The sequence below is a fragment of the Cervus elaphus genome, chromosome 3 (genome assembly GCF_910594005.1).
Source record: "Cervus elaphus chromosome 3, mCerEla1.1, whole genome shotgun sequence".
Classification (NCBI taxonomy): Eukaryota; Metazoa; Chordata; class Mammalia; order Artiodactyla; family Cervidae; genus Cervus; species Cervus elaphus.
Window position 1 is genome coordinate 20,799,514 of NC_057817.1, and position 16,617 is coordinate 20,816,130.

Below are 16,617 nucleotides of genomic sequence, written 5' to 3' on the forward strand. Positions count from 1 at the left end.
CCCATCCCTCTGGGTCTTCCCAGCGCACCAGCCCTGAGCACTTGTAATGCCTTATTTTAGAGGTCGAGTCTCCTATCTCCACATTGTTATGGGCAACACTCAGATTCAGGTTTGTGCCCTATATAGATTCACAGCTATACGTCCTGATTTCAGTAAGTTGCCAGCTTCCACCATGCCCCAGTTTTAGTTGGGGACGGGAGTAGCTTTTTCAGAGCCTCTACCTGTGTATAGAAGCCCTTCACCTAAATTCCAACTGAAAGCAAGGCCCTGTTGTCTGTGGCCATCAGTTTCCTCCTTCTAAACATCTTATCCACCTAGGATCCTGAACACTGCGCACCTGTCTTTTCTGCCCCATGGCTCTTTTGGGGGTTCCTTCCTGCTGCCTTGCTCTTGTGATGGAATTTCCACTTATAGATGGGCCTGACATGAAAGCCGGCATAAAATTTCCCTAGCTTGGTATAAATAAATCATTACAAGTTGTCCTGAATTATAACATTGGTTTCACCTATGGAAGTAATTAACAATGCTTTCCATTTTGGGATTTATGAGAACATGATCTGACAAGAGAAATAATAATCGCTTCTCGGCCTTTGGGCTAAGATCAAGTGTAGACAAGAGAAATAAGTAGACCCTAAATTTTGAAATTATTAATCAGTGAGAAAAATGTTCTTAGAGCTTCCAGTTTTACCACAAAGAAGTTTTGCAACATACTATTTTGAAACAAAAAAGAAAGGAAAATAAATTTCTTTCATGATCTTATTCTTATAAAATGATTTTTCAGTTCAGTTCAGTTCAGTCGCTCAGTCGTGTCCGACTCTTTGCAACCCCATGAATCACAGCATGCCAGGCCTCCCTGTCCATCACCAATTCCCGGAGTTTACTCAAACTCATGTCCATCGAGTCGGTGATGCCATCCAGCTGTCTCATCCTCTGTCGTCCCCTTCTCCTCCTGCCTCCAGTATTTATCAAATACCTATCATGAGCTAGTGGCTTTCCTGGTGGCTCAGATGCTAAAGAATCATGTGCTAGTAACTGTTATAAGCCCTAAGAATATAGAGGTCAACAACAACAACAATGAAAACTGCCTTTATGAAATATATTTTGATTGGGAAACCATTAAAAGGAAAGTGAAAAAAAATAGTAAGTGGTAAAAAGAAAAATAAAATTAGGATGGAGAATAGGAATTGTTAGGGGAGTCCATATTGAAATTTTAGATTGTATAGCTGGGAAAATTTGACAGAGGAATTGATATGCCAAACCATACAAATCTCCAGAAAAGAACATTTAAGACAAATGAAATAGCAAGAACAAAGTCTTTGAGTTGAGCCTGTGACTTGAATTGTTGAGGAGAGCAAGAAGACCTGTGTGGATGGAGGGAGGGTAAGGATAAAAGAAGAAGTGATATTACTAGCCACTGGCAGTGGGGTGGAGTGGAGGAGAGTCAAGGATACATGTCACAGTACTTTGACTTTTAGTTTAGGTATATGAAAGCTATTTTGGAAGACTTTGAGAAAGGCTAAAATAATCTTAGTCTAGTTTTAAAGGATCATGATGGTTGCCTTGAAAAAAACACAAGAGGGAAAGGGTGAATCAGAAAAACAACAAATATTTTCAGTAATTCAGGCCAGAAATGTGTCTGGACTAGTGTAGTCCTAGGAATCCCAGTAATTGAAATTTGAGTATAATTTGAAGGTAAAGAAGGATATGCTAATGGTTTAGATGTAGGTAAGAAACAAATAGGAGATTCAAGAATGCCCCCAAATTTTGAGTCTAAAGAACTGGGAAGCCAGAGTTGTCATAAAGTGAGATGGGAAGACTGTTAGAGCAAGTTTGAGGTGATTTAAGAATCAGAAGTTCAAGTTTAGACACATGAACTTTGAGATACCTTTGCTTTGTTCAAGTGGAGATGTAATTAAGCAGTTGAATATGAGTTTTGAGTCAGGGAAGAAGAGATTCAGAATGGAGCAACAATTCTGGGGGTCATAAGCATTTAGATACTACGTAAACTGAATTGAACTGAACTGAAAGATAAAGAGTCAAGGCAATCACCAAGGAAGTGACTGTATATGACATGAGAAGATTTAAAAGCAGATCTTTGGCAAACATTGAAGTTTAGACCACTGAAAAGAAAAAAATATTAATAAGGAACCAAAGATTTAAGAGGAATATGAGGTGAATATTATAGCGTTTAAGAGTAAAAAGTGATTTTTTGTTGTTCTTGTTGTTGTTCAGTCTCTGAGTCATGTCTGACTCTCTGCAACCCCATGGACTGCAGCATGCCAGGCTTCCCTGTCCTTCACTACCATGTGCAGTTTGCTCAGATTCATGGCCATTGAGTTGGTGATGATATCTAAACATCTCAACCTATGCCACCCCCTTCTTCTCCTGCTCTCATCTTTCCCCATGTCAGTGTCTTTTCCAAGAAGCTAGTTCTTCTCACAAGGTGGCCAAAGTGTTAGAGCTTCAACACCAGCATCAGTCCTTCCAATGAATATTCAGACTTGATTTCCTTTAGGATTGACTGGTTTGATCTCCTTACAATCAAAGGGACTCTCAAGAGTCTTCTGTAGCACCACAATTGAAAAGCATTAATTCTTCAGTACTCAGCCTTCTTTATGGTCCTCCTCTCACATCTGTACGTAACTGCTAGAAAAACCATCAGTTCAGTTCAGTAAGTCACTCATATCCAACTCTTTGCGATCCCATGGACCAGGAAGCATGCCAGGCTTCCCTATCCATTACCAACTCCCAGAGCTTACTCAAACTCATGTCCATCAAGTCGGTGATACCATCCAACCATTTCATCCTCTTTTGTCCCCTTCTCCTCCCACCTTCAATCTTTCCCAGCATCAGGCTCTTTTCAAATGAGTCACTTCTTCCCATGAGGTAGGCAAAGTATTGGAGTTTCAGCTTCAGCATCAATCCCTCCAATGAATATTCAGGACTAATTTCCTTTAGGATGTACTGGTTGGATCTCCTTGCAGTCCAAGGGACTCTCAAGAGTCTTCTCCAACACCACAGTTTGAAAGCATCAATTCTTTGGCAATCAGCTTTCTTTATGGTCCAACTCTCACATCCATACATGACTACTGGAAAAACAATAGTTTTGACTAGATGGACCTTTGTTGAAAAAGTAATGTCTCTGCTTTTTAATATGCTGTCTAGGTTGGTCATAGGAGAAAGCAATGGCACCCCACTCCAGTACTCTTGCCTGGAAAATCCCATGAAAGGAGGAGCCTGGTGGGCTGCAGTCCATGGGGTCGCTAAGAGTCAGACATGACTGAGCGACTTCACTTTCACTTTTCACTTTCATGCATTGGAGAAGGAAATGGCAACCCACTCCAGTGTTCTTGCCTGGAGAATCCCACAGACGGGGGAGCCTGGTGGGCTGCCGTCTATGGGGTCGCACAGAGTTGGACATAACTGAAGTGACTTAGTAGTAGCAGCAGCTAGGTTGGTCATAGTTTTTCTTCCAAGGAGTAAGCGTCTTTTAATTTCATGGCCACAGTCACCATCAATGGTGGTTTTGGAGCCCCCAAAAATAAAGTCTGTTATTGTTTCTATTGTTTCTCCATCTATTTGCTATGAAGCGATGGGACCAGATGCCGTGATATTAGCTTTCTGAATGCTGAGTTTTAAGCCAACTTTTTCACTCTCCTCTTTCACTTTCATTAAGACGCTCTTTAGTTCTTCACTTTCTGCCAAAAGGGTGATGTCATCTGGGGTTATTGATATTTTCCCCATAATCTTGATTCCAGCTTGTGCATCATCCAGCCCAGCATTTTGCATGATGTACTCTGCAAATAAGTTAAATAAACAGGGTGAGAATACACAGTCTTGATGTACTCCTTTCCCAATTTGGAAACAGTCTGTTGTTCCATGTCCAGTTCAAACTGTTGCTTCTTGACTTGCATACAGATTTCTCAGGAGGCAGGTCAGGTGGTCTGGTATTCCCATCTCTTTAAGAATTTTCTACAGTTTATTGTGATCCACACAGGCAAGGGCTTTGGTGTAGTCAATAAAGCAAAAGTATATGTTTTTCTGGAACTCTCTTGCTTTTTTAATGATCCAATGGATGTTGGCGTTTGATCTCTGGTTCTGTGCCTTTTCTAGCCCTTATAGCGAGGATGGTATGGATTTTTGTCAATAAAGTGATGTCTCTGGCTTTCTAATATGCTGTTTAGGTTAGTCATTGCTTTTCCAAGGAGCAAGCATCTTTTAATTTCATGGCGGCAGTCACCATCTGCAGTAATTTTGGAGCCCAAGGAAATAAAATCTGCCGCCGTTTCCATCTTTTCCCCATCTGTTTGCCATGAAGTGATGAGGTTGAATGCCATGATCTTACTTTTTTGAATGTTGAGTTTCAGCCAGCTTTACACTGTCCTCTTTCATCCTCATCAAGAGGCTCTTTAGTTTCTCTTCACTTTCTGCATTAAAGTGGTTTCATCTGCATATCTGAGGCTGTTGATATTTCTCCTGGAAATTTTGATTCCAGCTTGTGCTTCATCCAGGCTGGCATTTTGCATGATGTACTCTGCATATGAGTTAAATAAACAGGATGACAACATATAACCTTGTCTTACTCCTTTCCCAATTATGAATCCATCAGTTTTTCCATGTAAGGTTTTAGCTGTTGCTTCTTGACCTGCATACAAGTTTCTCAGGAGGCAGATAAGGTGGTCTGGTATTCCCATCTCTTTAAAAATTTTCCAGTTTGTTGTGATCCACATAGTCAAAGGCTTTGGCATAGTCAATGAAGCAGAAGTATGTTTTTTTCTGGAATTCTCTTGCTTTCCCTCTGATCCAACTAATGTTGAAATTTTGATCTCTGGTACCTCTGCCTTTTCTAAATCCAGCTTGAACATTGGAAGTTCTCGGTTCATGTACTGTTGAAGCCTCACTTGGAGGATTTTGAGCATAACCTTCCTAGCATGTGAAATGAGTGCAATTGTCTGGTAGTTTGAACATTCTTTGGCACTGCCCTTCTTTGGGTGGCAATGAAAACTGACATTTTCTAGTCCTGTGGCCACTACTGAGTATTCCAGATTTGCTGACATATTGAGTGCAGCACTTTCACAGCATCATTTTATAGGATTTTAAATAGCTCAGCTGGAATTCCATCACCTTCACTAGCTTTGTTTGTAATAATGCTTCCTATGGTCCACTTGACCTCACACTCTAGGATGTTTGGCTCTAGGTTAGTGATCACACCAGCATGGTTACCTGAGTCATTAAGACCTTTTTTGTATAGTTCTTCTGTGTACTCTTTCCAGCTCTTTTTAATCTCTTCTGCTTCTGTTAGGTCTTTACAGTTTCTGTCCTTTATCATGCCCATCCTTGCATGAGTTAATCCCTTTCTATAGCAGGGAGAGATAAGAAGCCTTTTTAAAGTGAACAATGCAAAGAAGTAGAGGAAAACAATAGAATTGGAAAGACAGGATCCCTTCAAAAAGTGATTTCAGGAGTTAATTATATATATTATATATGTGTAGTCAAATATATATATACATATATATTTTCATATATACATATGGATGTGTTTATATAGGAGTCAGTTTTTATTTCATAAAATGAGATCATACTATACCTAATCATCTAAAATCTGCTTTTTTAAAAATTGCTTTATTATGGAAAGACTTTGTTCTATCTCTTAAGAGTAAAGATGTTTTATTTTCAAATTTTTTACTTTCCATCATTATTAAAACATAGTGTCATGAAGTGATGTGAAAGTCACTCTGTCATATCTCACTGTTTGCATTCTCCAGGCCAGAATACTGGAGTGGTTACCTTTTCCTTCTCCAGGGGATCTTCCCAACCCAGGGATCAAACCCAAGTGTCCCACATTGCAGGTGGATTCTTTACCAGCTGAGCCACAAGGGAAGCCCAAGAATACTGGAGTGGGTAGCCTATCCCTTCTCCAGTGGATCTTCCCAGCCCAGGAATTCTACCAGGGTCTCCTGCATTGCAGGCAGATTCTTTACCAACTGAGCTCTCAGGGAAGCCCTTGAGCTATCAATGTCATGATGTCATGATGAACTTTAAGTGTCATGATGAACTTTAAAACCACACATATATTCATACAGTGACAGTATTATGTGTGTGTGTGTGTTAGTCACTCAGTCATGTCCAACTCTTGCGACCCAATGGTCTGTAGCCCACCAGTCTCCTCTGTCCATGGGATTCTCCAGGCAAGAGTACTGGAGTGGGTTGCCATTTCCTTCTCCAGACAGTATTATATTGGCTGCGAATTTTAAAGTAACACTTGTTGTTTTTTATTTGGTTAGCAAAAATTCCCTTTGTAAAATTAAGAAACCAATGAATTAAAAGAAAAAAATTAAATAAATAAGCTAAGGATAAAGGGAGTAGGAATCAAATAGGAAAAATATAAAATTGTTCTTATTTCTTATGATTTCTGCTAGTTCATATCAATGCATACTGATTCTTTTAGAATGAGGAAGTATGTTTTGAAAAGAGCAGAAATTTTTATGAAAAAAGAAATTGTGAAACAGCTGACAGTTTATACTCATTCTACCAGAGATAAAAGTTTTTTGTTGTTTTTTTTTTTAAGATTCAAACATCTGTTGGTTTTACAAAGACAAACTCTGTGGCAACTCTCACCTATATGGGAGAGTTATGATTTTCATTAGATAGGAGAGATGAATAATAAATAAATTAACTAGTTACAATGTCTTACTATTTGCACATTTAAGACAAAAACAATATTTCTGCATTATTTCACTCCATCTGGAAAACATGAATGAGTTGAAGTTGTTCTGCTGGAAGATATGAATAGTTCCCCACAAAGACATTTCTCAGTACCTCCCAGATTTCCCCTAAATCAGGGCAGTTTTCAACAGCGAATTAGTTACCTCACAAGATATTTCATCTTCTAAGTCACAAGTGAGAATTAAAGATTTATTGAACGTTGACTACATACCAGAAACTATGGTGAGCACTTCATATCTTGTATAATGTTTCAGATCATTCATGTTTTTCAGAGTCAGTGTATAGAAATATTCATTTTAAACTAATTATCTCAAACAGAATAACAGATATCTTATAGTTCGTATTTTGACTTTATTAGTTGGAAGTAAGTCCACTAGCCAATACAGTTTTTCAATCAATGATCCTTATGATTCAAATGTTATAATAATTTAGGTTATTTACAATACTGTAAATAGACATACTGTAATAGTAGACATACATAAACAGTATAAAACCACATTAAATTTGTTTAATGTATGGAAAATTATAACTGAATAAAAATAATATGGGTGGGAAACTTTTTGTTCTTTGTTTTGTTTTTGTTCAGTTGCTAAGTCATGTCAATCTCTTTGCAACCCCATGGGCTGTAGCACGCCAGGCTTGCCTGTCTATCACTGTTTCCAGGAGTTTGTTCATGCTCATGTCTATCAGCTGCCCATTAAATTCCATTCTACTTCTTTATTTCTATTTTTATTTTGGAAAAATCAGCTGGATAGAAGTATATTTTATGTCCAAAATTGTTTGTCCAACAGATTTGTAGTAAACAAGTAAGAAAGGATTGCATATTGTGGAAAATCTTATGAACAAGCATTCATTTGGATAGGACTGTAATCTTGGCTCTACTTCTAACTGACTGTTTAAACGTGCCATTTAAGTATGCTCCCTGTTTTCCTCTCTATAAAATAAAGAAAGCAAAAAAAAATTTAAAAAAAAATAAATAAATAAAGCAAACCATGGTTGCGCTCAGTCATGGGAACAAGGCAATGGGATGCTTAGATGCAACTACTAGATTAAGAGCCAGTTCAATTGGAGAATCCTTCTGTGGGTTAAAGTAGAATGTTTTTTGATACCTTAAAAATAAAAGAGAAAGTTATCAGGGTAAATGAGTCTTGTTTCTGTTTTTAGAAATTATAGGTACTCTGTGTAGACTCTTATTTTCCTACGGAAATAGTTTTTCCTTTAATATTTTTCTGTTTCATCTGAGGATTTTTGTTTATTTTCTGACTATACTTTGCATATATTTAAGTTAAAATTGCTTTTAGCTTCCATTCTCTTTCCTTGCATTTATAGTTTTGTCCTTTCCTTTTCACTTCCTCAGAATTGACTTTCTTTAGCATCAATTGTGAAGGACAGTGACGCCTGGTGTGCTGCAGTCCATGGAGTTGCAAAGAGTTGAACATGACATAGAGATTGAACTACAAGCATCAATTGTGCTCTTTAGCAATAGTTGCAAATCTTAATGTCTTGTATTATTTTTGGAAATAAGTCTGAAATTTTGGAGTTTAATTGTGTGTTTGTGTGTGTATCTCCTACATGCAACAAAAATTTGTTGAATAACCAACTTTCAGCCCCGTCTCTACTTGCTGATTTGTGTTTCTTCCTTGTAAATGCTGATCATTACTGAACTTTGAGGAGAACATGCAATTGATGTTCTAAATCATCATTCTTAATGTCCTTTTTCTTTCAGAAAAGAATTTTCAAAACCAAGCTCTCACTCTGATTCTTCATAAAAGTTCTTACCTTTTCTATGGCCTCATTTCTTTGGTTCACTTGTTTGCTTTGCTTATTCATTGAATATTCAGTTACGTTGGATGGGTTGTGATGAGCCTGAATCTAGAATTTGGTGGAGCTGAGACTTCAGCCCCTTCACTGTGTGCTTAGTCTTGTCTCAGTTCAGTTAAGTCCAGTCACTCAGTCGTGTCTGACTCTTTGCGACCGCAGCATGCCAGGCCTCCCTGTACATCATCGACTCCCGGAATCCACCCAAACCCATGTCCATTGAGTCAGTGATGTCGTCCAACCATCTCATCCTCTGTCGTCCCCTTCTCCTCCTGCCCTCAATCTTTCCCAGCATCAGGATCTTTTCCAATGAGTCAGTTCTTCACATCAAGTGGCCAAAGTATTGAAGTTTCAGCTTCAGCATTAGTCCTTCCAATGAATATTCAGGACTGATTTCCTTTAGGATGGACTGGTTGGATCTCCTTGCATTCCAAGGGACTCTCAAGAGTCTTTTCCAACACCACAGTTCAAAAGCATCAATTCTTCAGTGCTCAGCTCTTTCTTCATAGTCCAACTCTCACATCCATACATGACCACTGGAAAAAAACATAGCCTTGATTAGATGGACCTTTGTTGAAAAAGTAATGTCTCTGCTTTTTAATATACTGTTTAGGTTGGTCATATCTTTCCTTCCAAGGAGTAAGCGTCTTTTAATTTCATGGCTGCAATCACCATCTGTAGTGATTTTGGAGCCCCCAAAAATAAAGTCTGCCACTGTTTCCACTGTTTCCCCATCTATTTCCCATGAGGTGATGGGACCAGATGCCATGATCTTAGTTTTCTGAATGTTGAGCTTTAAGCCAACTTTTTCACTCTCCTCTTTCACTTTCATCAAGAGGCTTTTCAGTTCCTCTTCACTTTCTGCCATAATGTTGGTATCATCTGCATATCTGAGATTATTGATATTTCTCCTGGCAATCTTGATTCCAGCTTGTGCATCTTCCAGCCCAGCGTTTCTCATGAGGTACTCTGCATATAAGTTAAATAAGCAGGGTAACAATATACAGTCTTGAGGTACTCCTTTTCCTATTTGGAACCAGTATGTTGTTCCATGTCCATATCTAACTGTTGGTTCCTGACTTGCATACAGGTTTCTCAAGAGGCAGGTCAGATGGTCTGGTATTCCCATATCTTTCAAAATTTTCCAGAATTTGTTGTGATCCACACAATCAAAGGCTTTGGCATAGTCAATAAAGCAGAAGTAGATACTTTTCTGGAACTCTCTTGCTTTTTTGATGATCCAGTGGATGTTGGCAATTTGATCTCTGGTTCCTCTGCCTTTACTAAAACCAGCTTGAACATCTGGAAGTTCACGGTTCATGTACTGTTGAAGACTGGCTTGGAGAATTTTGAGCATTACTTTGCTAGCATGTGAGATGAGTGCAATTGTGCCGTAGTTTGAGCATTCTTTGGCATTGCCTTTCTTTAGGATTGGAATGAAAACTGACCTTTTCCAGTCCTGTGGCCACTGGTAAGTTTTCCAAATGAGTGCAGCATTTTCACCGCATCATGTTTTAGGGTTTGAAATAACTTAACTGGAATTTCATCACCTCCTCTAGCTTTGTTCATAGTGATGCATCGTAAGGCCCATTTGACTTCACATTTCAGGATGTCTGGCTCTAGGTTGGTGATCACACCATCGTGATTATCTGGGTCATGAAGATCTTTTTTGTATAGTTCTTCTGTGTATTCTTGCCACCTCTTATTATCTTCTGCTTCTGTTAGGTCCATACCATTTCTGTTCTTTATTGAGCCCATCTTTGCATGAAATGTTCCCTTGGTATCTCTAATTTTCTTGAAGAGATCTCTAGTCTTTCATTATATTATTTTCCTGTATTTCTTTGCGCTGGTCACTGAGGAAGGCTTTCTTATCTCTCCTTGCTATTCTTTGGAACTCTGCATTCAAATGGGTATCTTTTCTTTTCTCCTTTGCCTTTAGCTTCTCTTCTTTTCACAGCTATTTGTAAGGCCTCCTCAGATAACCATTTTGCCTTTTTGCATTTCTTTTTCTTGGTGATGGTCTTGATCACTGCTTCCTAATCAATGTCATGAACCTCTGTCCATAGTTCTTCAGTCTCTGAGGAACTGCACCAAAGAGGCAACATATATATATACACACACACACATATATATATATATGCCGAAATACTCCCAAACTCACAACTCTTAAGTAGTGTATTTTTCCTTAGGTTGACAATTTGTCCCTTCCTGTTTGGGAGTATGAGTGACAATTTTGTGTGTCATGGAACTATAGAGGTTGACATCAAATATCTGCAAATTGTGCTGAGAGATCAATATATTTTTCAATCTCTCTTTTAAATTTGGGGATTTCAGTGAGGTGAGAAGAGAGCTGGTTCTCTGCTTTGTTCTAATTTATAGAGTGAAGGTGTGGTGATTATTCCCAGGATATATTGCTCAACACATAACAATTGATATGCACTAAATAGGGATAGACTTTACCAAATTGTATTCTTTTGTATTTACTTTACTCTTTTGTTTTCATTCTTGACATTTTAGTCTATTTGTATAATTTCATGAATATTTACTGTGAATTGAGAGAAGGTACAGCATGTACCACATAATTAACATGTGAACAGAAGAGCTTTTGAAGCTCATCTGAAATCAAAGCCACTATTCCAGATTCCTCGTTAGATATGTCCATATCTCCTCTAGGCTTTCTGTGACAGTTGTTAGATTGGGCTATAAAAATTTGAGAGTACGTTGAAAAACACATAAAGAAGCACTTTCATAGAGAAATGCAAGGTCATAGCTATAAAGAATCCAGGTGTCAAATTTTATTCTCATCTAGTTCTAAGTTCTGAAGCAAAAATATACCACTCCATCTCTATAAAAGTTAAAAGGCAATGAGAATTAGACAAATATCTTATCTAAATTTTCAAAGAATGAGTTCCAGATTTTCACATTATATTCTGAATACAACTGTAAAAATGGCTTATATTATAATAAATAAATGCATAAATATAGTAGGCAGAGAAAGGAATTTTGAGCTTGAAATCAAGACCTTTCCAGCTCCATCACCAACTGCATTTTGATGTTGATCATGATCATCAATAACAAAATTATGGAACTTTAAAAAGTTCCTTAAAAATCAATTAGAACAATGATTTAGTGTACTGTAAGCTATATCTTCTTTTGATAAATTTGAAAATGTGATTCCTCTCACAGAGTCTGATAATTCTTCCGTGGGATATTTTGTTGTTTTTTATCGATAATTACTGGAATAGGTTTTCCTGTCGAAACTGGTGTAGAGGGTAGTCAAGTTTTAATTCACATACTTTATCTTTGGAACTATGAAAACATAATATTGAATATGCAGTATAAAACTACAGCCTACATGTAAAGAGTTTATTAAAATATCTGGTATGTAGTTGTGTTAACTTATTAAGTGGTATTAGCAAGTGCTGCCTCCGTTAGTAAAATAAATAAAGACCAGTAGGTTCAACACTTCCCAATTTGTTTCCATACCATCTTTAGCTTTATCTTCTTGTTTATCTTAACTTTCATAGGAAAAACTTTTTCTGAATTTTCTGAATTAAGACCAGACATGAATCAGTTATAAATGTCATTTTATGTGGTATTGTAAAACACTCTCCTCTATTTTATGGAACTTCCTTTTTAACTGTATCTGCCATGGAAAGTCTAAGTTATGGCAACATATTTTAGAATACATGAGATACTTGGGAATATCTAAAACCTAACCTAAATCCTTGACATGTATAGTAAATCACCTACATGTACACGCATGCACCTACTTGCTTGGGAAGCAGTTTTAACAAAAATAAATTAAATTGACAGAAAATAACAGCAGAGGGCTCAGGTGCAATGAAAATTATGCCAATACTGTAAGTATACTCCACCTAAATTATACTGGTTAAGCAGGTAAAAAGTTTGCCTGCTAAAATTTTAACCTAGAGCTAAGATTTTGGGTAGCCTATCAATATCCCCCCCATACAATCCAGTTCTCATTACACAACTTCAGCTATATGCTATATATCTACTTCTTCTAGGCTACCCCTAAAACTGGCTCATTTCTTAGTCAAATGTTAGGAGAGTAAATGAAAAGATTGGTGAAAAAAATAGGAAAATATAAAATGGGGAATTTGTTAGTTTTTTGACATTATATATTTATTAAGTGTAACTATTAAATAATTTCAGAGATTAAGAACTGTGTTCTCTATGTGTAAAATTATATATATTTTTATAAATTTATATACATATTATGCATATATCTGTACACAAAGATTGCCAAAAGACATAGCTGAAAAAAACTATTTCTTTCATGTGCCTTATTATTTTCTCAGAAAAAATGAAATCTTTCTCTGTTGTATTCACAGAGTTTCAGAAAAGAGAGCAATGCAGCCATTAGGATATTTGAGCATTAATTTTTAATTGCATGCAGTAATGAAGTAATACAATAATGCAACTGTGCTGTCTTAACTCAATGTAATTTTTCTCTATATTTTTGGTATCATTCTTCCTAGTTGCACTGGACTCTAAAAACTTGAATTTCATTGCTGTAGAAAAACATTGATTTCAAATACTATATTAGCAGTAGCTGATATTAATCAAGAACACATACATTTTCTGATCATTTTTAATGGTGAGTCTTTTAACTACAGAAAAAGTCAATATTTTCAACAATGTTGTAGAGATGTAAGAGCTATTATAAATGAATGACTTTTAAAATTCTTAAATTGTTGCTCTGAAATAACTGAAATAGTTTAGCAAAGTATATTTCTTGAAGCTGTGCATTATTATGTAGAACAGGGAAATAAGGAAGCCTAATCTTAAATTGGTAGTGAGAAAGTTAATGGACCTCTTTTCTAAATTATACTGATAACTTGAATTGAAATTAGTTTAATAGTCTGTAAGAAAATGGGGATACAAAGTCATCTAATCTATTAATAAAAATCCTGTGTCTCACTAAAATCATTCATTCAAGGAAACAAGGAATTTACAAATCTGGCAGTGGTCAACAACAACAAAGATGAGCATATAATGCAATTGCTATTATTACTCCAAAATAACTAAAATATGTGTGGATGCTAGATCATTCAATCAATTCTGATGTGGTAGGCATATCATATCTCTTTAGAATAGTTGTTGCCACTATAGACAGTTTTTATATATCACAAAGTATAAACTTTTAAATGTTTAAATAAGAAAATCTTTTAAAATAAATCTAAGAATATTGATTTTTTTTAAAGTTTGAAAATATAAACATAAATTAAATCTGTTTTTCTCACATAATATTTCCTGACAATAACATAAAATATTAATAACTTAATTAAAAATAGAATTTTACAACTAATTATTTGGTTTTCAACTAATGATTTGTAAAGACTCTGTAGCAAGAGCAAATGTTAAATACCTCATGTGGAAAAAGGAATGTGTCAATGCAATAAGTAAACTACATATGGAATGAGGAAGATGTAATTTTTGTTTGTTTGTTTGCATGAAACAGTATTTTAACTTACAACATAGTCCATCAGTACTGAGAATTTGGTCCTTGGGTTAAACTAATTACTTAAACATCACTGCTCCAAAACTAGTATTTTCACCTAAAATTGCGTGATCTCAAGGCAAACTGATTTAAGTGAATGCATATTCCTAATTACTGTTCTAAATTATCAGTCTTCTTTTTCCTGTTATACAATCAATATGCTACCGAAAACAAAGCATGAAGTATAGCTGATCATAAAGTTAATTTTAAAGTTAGAAATGACTTGATTCTTGAGTCCTAAAGAATAAGGAAAGAGGAAAATGAGGCAAACTAATGAGCTCATATGCCAAGTTCTTTCTCAGACATTACAAAGCCCCTATAGAATAACTGGGCACCTAAACATAATAACATCACCACTAAAATCTTTATTAAAATTGAATGGCATTCTGTTCTTCTGAAAAATAGGATACCTCCAAAGTTCAATTCTGTCTGCTGTACTGAACAGAGAAACCATTTACAAGATATAATGAAGCAAGAATCTCTTTAAAAATACATGAAGGGCAAATGTGTTTTCTTTATGAGCTTCACAAATTTGATGCACATTCTAATTTCTTTCTGTTGTAGCTTCCAGGGCTCCATTGATCTTGTGGCATGGGAGGACTGTTAACGGTATGAGTCTGTTACCAGGAGCTATATGACAGCATTAATTAAGTTGTGCTTTGGGAAAATGAAAGCAAGCAAGATGCGTATTTGCCTTTCTGCCAATAAATGCTTAAGTATAGCAATGTGCAGGAATTCCTGGTACATTCATCAATTTGATTTTTATTCTTCCTTCTTTTGTTGTGTCATTTACTCTTTCTTATTTTTTCTCTTTCTTCCCTGTTTCTTCTTTGCTTTAGTGATAACTTAAACCTTTGTAACACAAGGGCAGTTGAAGGGGATAGATATTAGACATGGATGCACTACAATCATACATTCACAGAGAATTTAAGAAAAACACATATAATAAATTGAGTTTCAAGAACCACTGGGCCCAGGAGTAACTTTCTGAAAGAATTTGTACTTGTTATATGTGTGTGGTGTTTTGCGTGTGTTTTGTTGGAAGGAGAAAAGCTGTTCCTTACATATGAGCATGACTCTATGAAGGATCATTTAGAATCACTGTATTGAGGAAGGTGATCCCCCTTATCGTGATCTTTTGTCCAAGAGTCTTTCTTCCATTCTTACTCTTATTTCAATGAGAGCTTTAATTTCACTTGCCAAGTCGCCTTTCTTTGGGAAATCTTCCTCATTTCTCTATTTTAATGAGTAAGTTCACAAGTTTTTAGAAAAAAGAAACACATTTGTGCAGAGGGATAATACATAAAATTTAAGCTCCTTCTACATGCTCACCTAGCCCTCATTTACCTCCCCAATCTTATATCCAGCCCTTCCTCTACATCAAATGTTCCTCTTGATGTGCTTGTTTTTCAAAAAAGAAAATTTTTACCACATTCCATCCTCAACCTCCTTGAGGATCCCTACTCTTCCTTAGCCAGCTCAGCCTCTCTCAAGTAAACTAACCTTTCCTTTTTATGCTATTATAATTTGTTAATGCTAATATTATAGAACTTGTTATGTATTATTTTGTCAGCTGTTAATATATGATCTCATCTTGGGCTCTGAGTTCCCTAAGGACATAGGGGCTATGTATGTCCTGTTTAGTTTTTAAAATAGATATTCTTGTTATAATTGTTATCATTTTACCAAGGAATACTTGCAACAAATTATTTCTCTACTTTTTTTATATCTACTGTGCCTTGAACTTCTGTCAAAGCAAATAATAAAACAGACATTCTGTCCTCTAATTAGATCAAGAAATATTTATTGAGTGCCTATTATCAGTTAGGGCAGGCATGCTCTTGGTGATACTGAGACTGCAGTGAACAAGAATCTCCATCCTCCAAGAACCTCTAATTTAAGTCCTCACTTGAGGATAAGTTAATTATTAAATGTGAAACTAAATAGTTTTCACAATATAAAGTATATATATAGTTGAAATTTTGTATAAGTATTGGGAGTGGATTTGAAGATTTAAAAAATCTGCCTTGGTATATCTATCTCACTTAAATGAGGTACTTTTGCCATTAAAACCAAATATATTTTCCTATATTTAATCAATTTGCTAAAAGTATAGTACAATTTTTATTTCTTATTTGAATTAAAGTAGTTGTGTATTTTTTTTCTGGAATTTTTTATTCCCCTTGGTTTTCTTTTGTTTCCTGATCATTAATACAATAAGAAGTAATTATCCTCAACAAATCACTAAGTTGACCTATTGCTTTTTAATATATTTGTTAAAAAGGACAATATCAGGAAGACTCTGAGTCTTCAGTAAGTCTATAGTCCAGAATTTTTTTTATTGCACTTTTGGACCTTTCCAAAATGTATTAATCACTTGATTTATTTCTGATTTTGATAATGTGTTTCTGCAAATGATTTTTAGATGTTTGAAGTCTTCCTTTTTCTTCAAATTCTAAAACTGTTACTATTTTACTCAAACTTGATTGATAATATAGCTGGGAATGGAATTCAAGATTCAGAGCAGTTCCAGTGAAGACACTAACATA

At 35.9% G+C, this 16,617-nt stretch overlaps 1 pseudogene; it reads left to right on the plus strand.

Annotated features, from left to right (window-relative positions):
- The first annotated feature begins 575 nt into the window (after positions 1–575).
- LOC122686479 lies at positions 576–726 on the plus strand (annotated as a pseudogene).
- The last annotated feature ends 15,891 nt before the right edge of the window (positions 727–16,617 follow it).